This window comes from Pithys albifrons, chromosome 8 (assembly GCF_047495875.1).
Source record: "Pithys albifrons albifrons isolate INPA30051 chromosome 8, PitAlb_v1, whole genome shotgun sequence".
In the NCBI taxonomy this organism is placed as follows: domain Eukaryota; kingdom Metazoa; phylum Chordata; class Aves; order Passeriformes; family Thamnophilidae; genus Pithys; species Pithys albifrons.
The window spans coordinates 7,567,387-7,581,890 of record NC_092465.1 but is presented as its reverse complement, the minus strand read 5'-3'; the positions used below and the strand labels follow the sequence as shown (position 1 = coordinate 7,581,890).

The 14,504-nt window shown below is 38.1% G+C and overlaps 1 protein-coding gene across 3 annotated transcripts in view; it reads right to left on the bottom strand.

The window, feature by feature from the left end:
- Positions 1–14,504, bottom strand: part of NCKAP5 (NCK associated protein 5) — a 205,899-nt gene that overhangs the window by 166,609 nt on the left and 24,786 nt on the right. The gene's annotated exons all lie outside the window — the stretch shown is intronic.

The window sequence follows — 14,504 nt, the reverse complement described above, 5'->3', positions numbered from 1 at the left end:
CTTTTAAATGTTAAATTAATCTCAATGCTACAGACATAAATTTCTGTTAGAATTACATAAGAATATAGAAATACTAAACAAGATGCTTAAAATAAAATATATTCTTATCTACTGTATTTATGGGATCACAAAATCACTGGCCCACTTCAACTTAAGCATGACAGAATGAAATCACATCCTCAAAAGAATTAGTTAAACAGTCCTAATCCCTCATCATCCCAGCACTACCTCTCAGCCTTCATATTGTTTAATCTGAACAGTGAAGAGGACTGTCATCTAGTTCTTTGAAGAACATGGTGATTAACCCTTCAAAATCAGAACTAAGGCACTGAGTGAAGATTCAAGGTGATTAAGATTCCAACATCCATATCAACATTTTTAACCAGGAATTTGCCTAACCACATGAGCTTTGCTAACAAGCAGATATTCAGCAATATCAGTCTCTCCTGAATGTAAGAATTGTAATACTGGTCATTCAGAAACTCCACTGGGGGTTTTAAGTGAAAGAGAGTCCAGATAAACAGAGACTGCAGAAAGAAGGGGCAGGAGAAGACAGACCGGAAAGGGTTCCCGGGACAGCAGCAAGAGAAAACATGGAACAGATAAGGAAGGAAGGTGTGGGGGCAGGCAGTGTGAACAGCTCTGTTTATAACTTAGCCTGTGCTTCCACTACCTGGAAGGGTCGGGCTAAAGAAAGCCCAGGTGTTTACCCTGAAACAATCCATCTACATGTGCCTACAGGCAAGGTACCGGGTGCCAGCTGCATTTGCCGGCAGTACTTTCCTCCCATCCAAGAGAGAGCAGCTAAGTTCAATGTGAGCAGTAGCAACTGCTCCAGAAAGGTGGCAGTAACATTCATACAACACCTGTGAAATTGGTATCACTGAAACACAGGCTCAGAACACCTATCTTCAAGAAAATATTAACTTGTATTACAACAGGCGCAGGGAAGAGTCAGGATAACAAAACTGGGCAAGTTTAGTCTGGTAAAGCACAGGTTTGGTGGGGACAGGGTTAATCCATATGTATTTCTAAAATGAACCTGTTATAAGAGCAAATATGCATAAACTGAGCAGTAATGTATGTACTACAGGTGAGAGTAGTCGAGTACAGAACAGACGGACACCAGCAAGGGTTGGACAGAATAACTGCTCTACAGTGACGAGATTATGGGAGGATTATTGCCACGACTGATTCTGACAAGGTGGGGCATAAATTTGTGAGCAACAGATATCTGTCAAATAAGTAGAGGAAGTCAAGAAAACAGACAAAGTGAACTAAATTACTTCATTATGCTATGAATTACAAATCATTCTCCATTCCATGCAGGTTGGCTTGTATTACAACTAGATTAATATCCATATTAAAATGTCAGGTTATTTTAAACAAAGACTCTGTATCTTTTAGATTTAAAATATTATAACTACCCAATAACTTTCATAAATTGGAGGGGAGGGTTCTGAAGAACTTAGACAAAATAATGAACCAGGGAGTTTTTCTCAGTACACAGTATTTAAGTTCATCAATGCCAATACCGCTCCAGTAACATGTGCCAACCTAATGATAAAAGGTTATTTCAAATTTTTATATACTCCAGATGGAAATAATTCAGAAAGAATCTCCGTCTTTAGTTCAGCAGGATCAGGTAACCTCTCACAACAACCTCAACTGACATTTCTCATCCTGCCAGCACTACAATGGATCATGATGTCTGTGTTTCACATTGCAGTTGCCAGGATAATGGTACTATTACGAACACACTGATTGAGAACATACATATAGCACTGCAATAAACACTAAATATGTCATAAAATATGCAACAGAGGGATCACAGGGAAATGCAGGTGAGTCTGGAATAGAAAACAGAAAAACACTGCTCATTATTTTCCAATGCTATAAATTTCAACAATTCAGTATGTAACTAAAAGTGGTGAATGAAACCCAGAGTATTTTAAGTATTTTTACTTTAAAAGAATACTCACTCAAGTACAAAACTAGTAAAACCAGTGGCCCATTATTCTCCCTTGTATTCACTAAAATTGTCTTCAACAACTCCAGAAATGAATACAAACGGCCTCCATGAAACTCAGTATTTCTTTAACTATCTATATTAAACTGACACCAATATAACATGCCCTCACTACTGCACGGGCTTGGACAAAATCAGCTCTTTGCTCCATGGAAAGTTGAGACTAAGATATAAGAACTGAATTCAACAGACATTAGCCTTTCACAGAAGCCATTGGGAGTTGAATTGTTTGGGTTATTTTCTCTGCAGTTTGAGGAAAAAAATGTAGTAGCAGCAGACATTTAGGCTACTTGAGAAAATTAAGAAATACTTTGTCTTAAACAGAATTCATATTCTGAAATACACTTGCATCCAACAAGCCAACGGGAGGGTCTCCACTGTAGACCACTTTTAACACAAATCCATTTTGATCTACTGTAATTGTTATTGTAATTAAGTCAGTCAACTCCATGGCTTCCTAAACTCCTGATTACCCTGCTCTGCCATACCTGCCTTTCAGAAAGTAGTAGAGTTGGTCAGAATTTTCCATTTTCTTACTGATTTTTCCAGTAAAAACTAATATACACAAAGGCTGATTGTTACTTGCTTATCATCTAGACATGACCTACACATGATTAACTTCCTTGTGGTTAACAGATACAAGCTGGAAGGAATCTGCCAGCTGAAGACAAAACATAGCAGTAAAGCCACAATCAACTCAGTGCCTCTAAAAGGGTTTAGGATGAAGGATGAAACCTATAGCTAAAGACAGAAAAATGTTACCTTCTGATCAGGTGAGACAGTGTATCAACCCATGCCACATTCATTCCATTAATAGACTGCAGCTTGCAAACACTGATAAGGGTACTACAACTTAATGATCTAATCTGTATTCCTAGAGAAGGAAAACTTAGTTCAAAACACACAATTGGTCTGGATTTCCAATTCAGGCACAATGTACAGCAGGATGTGCTTTCTTTGCCATGTACTGGAATGCAAATATGGACAAATAAATCCCCAAAATATAGAAGAACAAAAAGAAAACTTAAAAACACTTGCAGAAAAGGGTATGTCAAGTTCTAAAATGCAGGACAATTTCCTGTGCCAAAACAAGAGGCTACAGAAATCTCTGTGCCCTTGCTGTGTTAAGCCTCACCATCTCACATCTCCTCCTAACCACTGTTCTCATGACAAATGCAACTCTTCCTTGGCATGACACTTTTTCCTTCCTATCTGGAATGGTGGTGAAAATCAAGAAGAGTAAAATCTCTTATCTTGAAGAAAGCAATTGAACTGGGATGCAGTTATCACAAACCAGAATGATGTAAAAGGAAAACATTCTCCAAGGTATAATGTAAACTAAGAGTGTGGATCAACATCCTAAAATACTCAGTGAACTCTACAATGTGACTTACTCTGAACAGGATTTGTAGTTTCTCTGCATTCTTTTGCAGCATATCCTTAATTATCTGGTTGTGACAAGAAGAGTTCATTGTTTTATGCAACACAACATTCTACTGACATCCTTTGGACAATAACTGATGTACAGTTATTATACTGCAGGCTTAGAAGACAGATGCTTTCTGAAATTCATATTTAATGAATGCCATTTAATACACAATTTGACTGAACACTAGTGGTGCCCAATTTGTAAAATTCAAGATTATGGAGCAGGCACTACACATGGAATTAAAACCATGTTACACTGAAAGAATCATTCAAATCAATTTACATTTGCTTACAGTATCTGCACAGATTATGAGCAAAGATAATCACATTAAGATTTTTGGCAATGCTGTACAATAAGAGCTATCGGAAACAGTAGACAGTAATTGTTACTAAATTGCAACAGGATCCCTGTGGAGTTAGAAATTATAACAATATTAGTCATATAAGTTCAGCATGATTAATGACATTGCAAAAAATATCAAGATTGTAAGCAACAAACCTCTTACAGGCAAAGCCCACAGTAATTACTGAGGTCCTTCCTGCCATAAGCCACTGACGGTCCATTCTCACTGCATTTTTAGTGAAGGTGTCTGGCACCTTTCAGGACCTGGTGAGGACTTGGCCCACCAATTTTCCTTATTTATTTGAATAGTTTGGATCATGTCAGTTGACTTAAAACTGTTCCATTTGTCCCTCAATGCTGTCTTCATCCTCAAGAAGGGAAATGTCTATTCCTTTCCAAGGGACATTCCCTCTGCTAGGTCTGAATCCAAACTCAGCGGGAATCAGAAGATCTCACAGCTGTCTTTACTGATACTGATGGACTAAAATCAAGTATCTTTTCTTTTTTAAATTCCATTTTCCCCTCTACATGATATATATCAAGAAAATGCAGAAGCAATATCCATGCAGTTGAAAAAAACTTATGCCTTCAGGGCACAAATCCCTGAGGATGCACCTGTAGAGTATCTATGAAAATGCAGTTTCAGAGTAAGGGATGAATAATTAGAACTAGGCCTATAAGCCTATACAAGGAAAACAAATCCCATCCTATTCTCTTACTGTTTATCATCTACCCTGAGAAACTAAATCCCACAAAAGTTTGAACTTCATATAATAGTTTTCAGCTTTAACTATACTCAGTGCAACTTTTAATATTTAAAATGTGTGCACAGAGGAAAACACACAACCAAAACATTTTGATAAAAGAAGATTAAAATGAAATGTTTAAGTTGCACTGCCCAGTTTTGAGCACTGACAAACAAATGAACTGCTGCATGGCCTGTTGCATTAGAACAATACTGTGGAGTAATTACAAGTTCTATGATAAAATTAAAATTACCATAATAATTCTCCTGTGATACATTCCAACCTATGCAGACTATGAATTGCTAGACTAGATTAAAAAAATGCATTACCACCTCACGTCAGGCAGATGAATTATTCTATTTTTATTAGCTAGTGTAGATACTTAAAAGGTTATGCAGAGCAGGATGACAAACTCATTGTATTTAAAAATTATGTATTCATCACATTTAAAGACCAGCTCTTTACTAACACACCAGCATTAGAAATCCAGCTATGCAACCTGTGAGTAAAGATATGGTTCTACAAAAGTTTCTCACTGAGGAGAGCAAAAGTCTCAATCTACAGGGCCCACCTTTGGATACAATAAACAGGCAGTATCAAGAGAGGGACATCTTTGGGCCTGTTCTCCTGTACTGTTGCCTGCACCATTTTCTCCAGAATACTTCAGAGAAAGGCCTTTTCTCCTCCCTGCCTCACATACTCATGAAAACCAGAAAACCTTGCTTTAAATCTAGACAGAATAAAGTATTCCTCTATTATTCCACTCCGAGAGGCAACAGTCAGGACTTCATGATCTCCTCTCCACCCCAAATCTGTACCTCTGTGCTATTTCAGGCACTAAACTCCCCAAAGATACCCGAACCGCTTTTGCTCTGCCTTTAATGAGGCAGAATCATAGAACCATGGAATGGTTTGGGTTGGAATGGGTCAGGTGGGAAAAGACCTTAGAGATCACCTACTTCCAACTCTTCCACCGCAGACAGGGATGCCACCCATGAGATCAGATGTAAAGAAGGCACACTGGTATCTTGAAAAGCGTGAGCACTTTTCTGGATCAGATTTTATCTACTTGCAATCAGAATGGGAGTGTAGGCTCCCTGGTTTGGTTTTTTTGTAAAATTGTAAAGGTAAAACTTACACTCAGTCAACCAATGAACCTTTGAAGATTCCAATCATGCTCATAAAAGAGAAGTATAACTATGAAGATCATTTGATTTTATGTCAGCTTTTTAATCATAGTATTCCCTCATGGTTTAATTTGCTCTGGACTTACCACTATCAATCTGATTACACACCACTGCTCATTAATGATACATTTACAGTTTACAACACAAGCTTTATAGTGCAGAAAAATTACTAATACAAGCTACCTCAAGCATTTAACAGAAAAAAACCCACAAAAATTGTGATCATAAACTCATATTTCCCTGTGATCCATTAGTAAAGAGAAACAGTCTATAATCTGCAAATTGCATATCAGACATGGGTTTCCAATCATATGAGAAAAGGAACCAAAAGTCTGAAAGGACCAGTAAACTAAAACAGAATAAATCCATGTTATTTGGGTTGTAACTCAGAGCTAATCATGAAGTCAGAGCATCAGTCTTATACATATCGATTTTGCAAAGGCTCACTTTGAAGAAATCAGTTCCAAAGTGTGGCCAGCACACGTTTGACTGACAGGAGCATGGGGAAGACCACCAGTTGTGAAACACATGCAAGGGTTTTCTGTCAAACCTTTCCTGTCATTTCCATAGCATATCCTCTCCCTTCCAAGGAAGGGGCATTAATAAAAAGTGCCATTGTACATTAGAGGGTAGGAGAGTCACAGACATACTGAGTGATTGGGTTGGTGTAGGAAACAACTCTTCTAGACATTCCTGTAGCTCAAACCAGACTGATGCTTTTAAAAATAGCCTTTAAATTCACCACAGTCATCCAAAACAGATCCTAAGGTAACTCCAGTTCTTGCTGGCTTTCTTCTTGCCTGCTCTCCTTACTTATTTAACTTCTTTAATCATTTCAGTGGGACACATTTTCCATTTACACAGAACTCTATGAATTACTATGTTCAAAAAGATAAATGACAATACTGACTCAGATGTGACTCTTTGGAGTATATTCTACTGAAGATCTTTATCACCACACTGCCCTTCTGTCACAGGTATTTCCTCCATTTTCTTTCTAATATTCTTCTGTTATACAGATATTGTGAAATGAAGATAATTTTTTAAAAGACAAAGATACACATACAATCTGAAGTAGGAAATTTTCCATGTTCAGGTTCAGAAGGACAGATCTGGCTTTTACATTAATAAACCAGGCTTTGAAGACTTCTATCCCAATGAAACAGGAAGCTCTCTTTTATCTTTTTTGGTAGAAAACATGGCAGAAGCAATTATTTGTGCTTCTAAAAGCACTTAGTCATATGAAAAGCCTTATTTTTTTGAAACAACAGATTTTGAGCCCAGACTGGCAAAATTTTGGGGTTTTTTGATCGTGGGTTGGTTTACAGGACACCAGGTCTGCTGGCAAAAGACAATGTACACCTGTCACAAAAGGACCTTTGCACAGGAGTTATCAGGGCTCACTGAAAAAGCTTTAAACTAGATTTGAAAGGGGAAAGGGATAAAACCAGGCTCACGGAGATAAGCCTGGGGGCAGCACACCAGTGTTTAAGGGACAGTGTGCTAAGTAAGGCCCTCTACTCTGCTTTCTCAGTGGAAGTAGGGGAGGGAGATCCATGCAGCAGCAAAGATGTGAGGGTTATCCATGTGTTAGACACTGTGGAATTCCCTAAGAATGCTCATGAAGGAAATTCTATTAATCATGTGAAGGAATGCGTTGGGTTTGAGTCATCTCTTTACCTTCTATGGCATCAAGGAATTGCAGAATAGCATGAGACACATCTATGACTTTCCAGATTTCCTGATTCAGAAAGGAATGGCAACTGGAATGGTAACTATGGCAAGTTACACAGGAAAGAAACAGTCTGTAACTTTGCATGTTCTAGTGCAATTTTAAAAGCGCATCCATATGATCAGCAAATCTGTAGTAAGTAGCAGAAGTTCCCCGGACAATGACAAGTCCTATCTACCTTGGAAACTTCTTACCATACATGACTGCTCAGCTCTTGGGAAGAAACATTACTCAGTCATAGCACTTAGTTCCTGTATCAGCACTGTCTTTTCTTAAATTTAAACATGTTTTACAATTATCTGCAGCTAGAAATAACTGCAAAAACATAGCTATTACTGTGCAAAACAAACCACACAGAGCTGTGAACTTCAGCAGGTACAGGATTTCACAGTACCTAAACATTAAACCTCAACCTATGTAAACAGCAGTAGCAAGGAAGTTGACAATAACATCTCACCAAAGCAAGGAGTTCACTGTCCTCCAACATAAAAAGCCCTATAAACCAAATCACTACATCTGCACAGGAATCCCTGCTCTTACTCAAAAGCTTCCAGGAGCTTCCTTTAACATCAACTCTAACTTTGGAAATGAAACAGCCATATAACAAGAGAGATGATGGACACATACCACACACTACCTAATATAGATAGATTCTGCTTGGTCAGGTCTGTGGTATGTGAGTGCAGAGAATATTCACACCGTCTTTTCACTACAAAAATCAATGCATGGAGCAGATTCTGCGTGGTGCTTGGACCTGTTCGTGGGCATTGGTAACTTACTGTTAAACTATGGTGAAATGCTGATATAATGTCTCCATGTCTTGTGTGTTTTAAAAGGCAGGGCAACCCAAAGGAACACACCATAACCTAGTCCTACTTTGGTCTTAATGTATTACATTATGCTAAGGGAAAAAATCCCAGTATATCCTATTAAATCATAGTGCTAGCTAGAACAGAGGAAGCAGAATATCATTTCATGCTCTGATAAATCAGTAAAAGGCAATAGATGCAACCTTCCAGAAATATAAGTATGATGCATACTGTGAGCACAAAGATAAATACAAACCAAGCCCAGGATTTTCTGAGCATGCAGACAGTCATGTGGAAGTTAAAAATTATCTATTTCCCTGGATCCCTTGCAAGAAGCTTTCAGCAACTAAGAGCTGCCACGAAACACCAGCACATGATTTACTAGTGAAATAGGGCTGGCTCTTAATGTAGCTCCAGTGCCTTACGAGTCCACAGAAGATAGAGAACTGCACGTACCTCTCTGTCCATCTCTAACAATGCCTGAAGCAAGCAATGCTCTGCTCTCTAAAAGTGTTACACAAGTCAATATACATCATGCAATTGAGTTTTCTATAACTTCTGGTCCTGGTATGACTTCTGTGTTTCAAGTTTACACTGGATCTTCAGTCCTCTGCAGTCATTCTGACCTCATTGCTTTAGTTCTGTCTCAACTTCTGTATGAAATTTTTTGTTTTAACCTAATGGTTTCTAACATGAGAATGAGAATTTAGTTTTTGAAGAAAACTGAGAAACATTCTTAGAAAATATTTCTCCTGTCTCTGTACTTTCAAAACCAGCATATTCATTCACAGAACTAAAGAGTGAGAAAAATTAAGCCCAGTATGAAAAATTATAAAATTTCTTTTTTACTTCTTTTTGGTCAAAAAAACAGGAAACCAGAATATTTACTTCAAAGTAGCCCAGAAACTGAGTGGGGTCAAACTCCATATACAACTTGGGGAAACCTCCCCTGGCCTTAATTTCATGGGTTTAGAAAAACCATTCCCTTATTTTCTGTCAGATGAAAACTATTCAGACAAAAGCTCCTTGATCTTCCTTAGAACAGTACTTGACAGTCCTGAGTAACTATTAGAGATGAAATATGTGCCTAAGTGTTGTACATGCACATAAATAAAAATACTAATACACTCACTCCATCAGTGTTAATCTAAAAGAAACTTCATTCTTTAACTGTGTCAATTCTAATCCAAAGACAGGATCAATATCCTAAGCATTAGGTCACAGCCCCAGTAAAGCAGCATTCACACCACGTCCTGAGGAGCAGTGAGTTCAGCCAAGGGCTCAGCAGCCATGCAGTGCCAGCAACCTGCACAGCACAGGGAGAGAGGCAGCTCCACACCTCATGTCTGAAGGGGCCTCAGTCTCACCCCCTGTACACCAGACACCCCAGAGGCCTCCAGCAGTCACAGACCCCAGTGGGTCAGACCCCACGTTGGAGCGGGGAAAAGGGGGAGGAGGAAGCAGTGGCAGAGACCAGGTATTTTGTACTGATTGCAGCAGCTCCTCCACAACTCTGCCACCCAATATGCTGCTCAGGGTGGAGGTAGAAGAATCAGGAATAAAGGAATGGAGTTGAGTCTGGGAAAAAGGAAGGGGCGGGAGAAAGTATTACTAGTTTTGTTGCTGTTTCTCACTATCCTACGCTGTATTTAATTGGCAATGAGTTAAAGTAATCTTTTTCCAAGTGGAGTCTACTTTGCCCTTGATGGTAACTGCTGAGTGATCTCCCTGTCCTTAAACCACAAGGGGTTTTTTTTCTGTTCTTGGAGGGTGTGTGGGACAGTGGCCAGGTGGACACGTGGCCGCCAGTCACGGTCAACCTGCCACAGGGGTTTTGACAGTGGCCATCCTGCAGCAAAGCAAGAAGCAAGTGTACAAGAGACACACACCAGACACAGAGCACTTACAAGTCAGCAAGTTGTGTGTTATACTTATTCACTGGTTTTCTTTGTAACATTTCATACAGTATCATCTAATAAAATCTTGTGGTATCAAAACCACAGGGCAGGATGACAGGGTCATCTTTTGATAAAAACTATCTTTGGGGCAATCTGCCTCCCACAATAACTCTCCACACAGGGCATGCAGGGAGGATGACAGGAGATTACTGCAGAACTACACAAAAGAGGAGAATTGTAGACAGCTTCTTCTAGAATCTTTTTCTGAGAAAAAGAGTGAATTCCCATTCAGTATTTTACTCATCCCTGCTATGAAAGAATCAAAGCAATACCATCAGTAGCTGCCAGGAGAGCCTTTTAATCTTGCCAGAAATTACATTAAAATATTATAGATGGTGGGCGTTAGGCAAACTGACCAACCACAGGGGCTGACTGAGGTGTCCTACTAGACTGTATTTCCCAGACATGGTCTTTGCTGTATGTGGATTACCAGGCATGGCAGTAAGGCCACAGAAGTGCAAGCAGATGTGACCTTTAGGTCAAGCAGATGTTAGAAATTACAGTGTAATGATGCAACATCAGCATGCTCTTGCAATGAAAAAAGTGTCCTTAACTCAGCTGAGAGGAAACAGTTACCACTTCAGTCACCTGCTGACAAGCAGGAATAGAGCAAGGGGAATTAACAATTATTGGAGCAAACCACAAAGGATGTACCTAAACCAACAGTCACACTGCCTTTTTATGCCAAGTGTGGCTGGATTTGTAGTTGGCATTTTTCCCCTTGTCAGAAGTGAGAGGCTTAACCCCACAGTCAATATTAATGTGAGGGGAATGCTGAAACACAGTCTAATGAGAACTGCACTCATCCCATTCACTGGACCCTGGAAGATCAAATAAGGACCATTTCCTATTCTGCCAATAACATCTATTCTTAAAAGCCAAGGCATTTTTTCTGGTCACACACATTGATACCAATAAACACCACAACCTTAACTGAAAGAGTTTTTGAAATTTACCCAAAAGGGATTTTAAGATTTGATAACGGCCTTTTCAATTACTGTTTACAGATATACTTTATATTAGGGTTTATTGAACTTGTTTCATTCAGATCAAAAGAGTAATCAAAGTAACTTAGGTAAAGCTACCTCTTTTACTGCTTTAACACTGTATCCCAGTTTAGAGTCAAATGAACTCTATGCACTCAACAGACAACAATTCCTATTGCTTACTGATGTACATCAGGGAAATGTAATCAATTTATATTGTGTCTATTGTGTGCTTTTTAAAATGATACTATAAATCACACCTATTGCTTCAGGCAGAGTTGTTGCTTTTCTGTTCCTACTGTTGTAGGAAGATGTTGAAAGTAGGAAAAGCACAGCTGAACCCCAGAATAAGGAGGTACATGGGACACAGTGTATTTTCTTCTCTAATGTCTAAGATGTGAGAAGTTTGAGAAGGAACTAATGTTAAACTGTGAGCGAGCAAAAAAAAACCCTCCCAAGAATAAACAAACCAAAAAATTAACCTAATTTATCCAGAGCTGGGTCCAGAGGCAACAGGTATACCACTTACCTAAATGGTGACCCACCATGGCATGTGCCAACAACCAAAACCATGAAGTCAGACTGCATGGCACTGCCTTGGTAGATACTGGGCTGATATGTATGTACAGAGTTAGTCTCTGTACATTTTTGAGCAACATTGTCATGCCAAAAAGAGCCTTACAGATTTTAACAGCTGCAACAAAGTAACAGAACTCAGTGGGTTTAAGGAAAAAAATCAAGTCTTTCAACTCAAGGCAACACAAAAATAACTGCATCCAACTACAGTGTAAAATCACAACATTAGCATTAAATAGTTTTCCTATTAATGGTTCTCCATGGGTTCTCCACACCTTAAACATGTTTACCTTCAATAAAATGAGAAAGTAAATTGAAAATTACACGCATACACCACCGTACAATTCTGGAAAAGAAACTTTGTTTTAAAAGCTCTTTCAGCAGCTATCACATATTAATCAAACTAACCACTGTGTCATTTTAAGGCTTTGGCAGATTTATACAGATGTTAAGAAAGAGAACTTCGATTTATTTCAGACTCCTAGCCTGAAATATTGCTTACTTGGTAAGAACAGAAACGTCAATCAATAAGAAACCCCCTCACCTTCTGAAGTTCCATCTCAAACTCTATGCTTATATGACAGATTAAAGTTTTCACACAATTTCATTTAGGAATAGGCAGTTTTGCTCTCCTGATTTACAAAGGTCAACCTACAGCTTACCAACTATTAAGTTTCATTCTTTCAAACATGCAAAGAAAATAGTTTGAAATGTAAAGAAACTTCATACAAATCAGTTTAACCCACTGCTCTGCATTTACATATAGAAATGTCTACATAAATCTACTCAGTTAAGAAATTATATTTTAAATATTTCTGCTACAATCTATATTCTTACATTAGTTTATCTGCATCTGAAAGGCAGAATGTTGGAGCCCAAAGTATTATTCTCTAGCCATCTTCTGAAGTACTTCAATTAACTTGATTTTAACATCTCCTTGCATCACCACCTGTCTAGTCCAATTTAATTGTGCTCGAATTCAGAAAAGTCTCAAATCCTTCAAACAATACAGAATCTCTAAGCAGCACAAGACTATCCAGTTGCCAGTTTAATTATTTGTTCAAGTACGGTAATTAAAAATATACTCTTTTTGGGAGAAAGTCTGTCCATGTAAGCAAATATCTTAATATTCTACTAAACATCAGCAAAAAATCCCCTTTAATATTCATCATAACAAACATAATGTTTTAAAAGCAAATAAAACATTTAAGTGACACATTCCCTTCCGAGAATCTGCTTTACACCTAAACCCACAGCCTGATGAGGCCAACAGCAGTTTTCCTCACAGGAACAATCAAGTTGCCATAAACAAAAAGTGATCTTGAAGTTTGCCTTCAAACAGTTTAGCTAACGTGTAAACAGTCTTAAAAAGAACATAATGCTGATTTAGATGGTATTCACCTTTATCTCAATCAGAAGTACAAAGATAAAGAGACAAATAACTTTAATTCGGAGAACTTGCATTGTTCTCCTTCTTGATAGATCAGAGAAAGCTCGACTGCAAATTGTAATGGAAGAAAAAGAATGGATTAATTTGAAGATAGTGGACTTCAGGGATCCTAACTAATAAAATAGTTATTCTTTCCAGAAACATGGTGGAAATGAATCAGACTACTGCAGTTTCACAGGAATAATGAAGAGCTACCATGGAAAGACCTGAATTTGTAACAGTTAAAATTTTATACAGTTACTGGGCACATCACTTGGAGACTGCCTTCCCCTCGCCCTTTCTTTTCTTAAACATGTCAAAGTTTATTTCAAAAGTTTCTAGTTATTGTAACAATAATAATGTTCTAAAATAAGGACCTCGGGAAATGCTTCCCTAAACAAGGTTAATATACAATAGAGCAAAATATTCTAACCAAGAACATTCATAGAGTGGATTTGATTTGTGTATATTACTCCAGGACTGTCATCAGAATAAGTAAAATTGCAACCAAGGATCACAGAAGAGGAACAACAGAAACTCAAATAGGAATACCCTTAGCAGTTTTATTGAAGAATTTCTGACTTAGCACTTAGTGGTGTTTTTAAATAGGTTTTTGAATTCTGAAGAGAATTAATGCAAATTTTACAAACACAAAATAACAGATGAGAACAAATTTTATTATTGCTATCAATGGTTTTTGTAGCGTTGCCTGGAAACCCAGATTCAAATCAGAGGAGCAGCGTGGCAAACACAGAAAACAACCACAAAAAATGACCCAAACAGAAAACCCTAAAAATCACAGCAAACATCATCAATGAAAAAAATCACCCCTCAGGTATTTTTCACCTTATTAAACTGAACTTGATCTTCTCAACATTTCACCGGTCCAAGGGAATGAGTTAATATTCAGTCTTGATGGAAAATATACAGCATAAAATTCCATTATCTCTTTTGATTTTTTGGATTGTTTTGTTTCTGTTCATGTGGCAAAAACAAAAAAAAAAATCTATTTGATGTACAGGATCTCATCATGTATCCTGAAAACAATAAACAGCTCAAAACCTTCCTGCTGTCACAGGAATCATTTGTCCAAAATCCCAGTTCTAAGCTGGTTCTCTTGTAAGTGGAACTCTGGTCTAGCCCTAAGCTCTGCCCCAGGCAATGCAGGGAGAGATTTGAAGGTTGGCCAAGCAGGATGAGCATCCAGCTGCTAAAAGGCATCACTTCTTTTTTTCCTCTTTATTCACATCAGTCAAACCCTTTCTTGCTGTTTAACAGAAA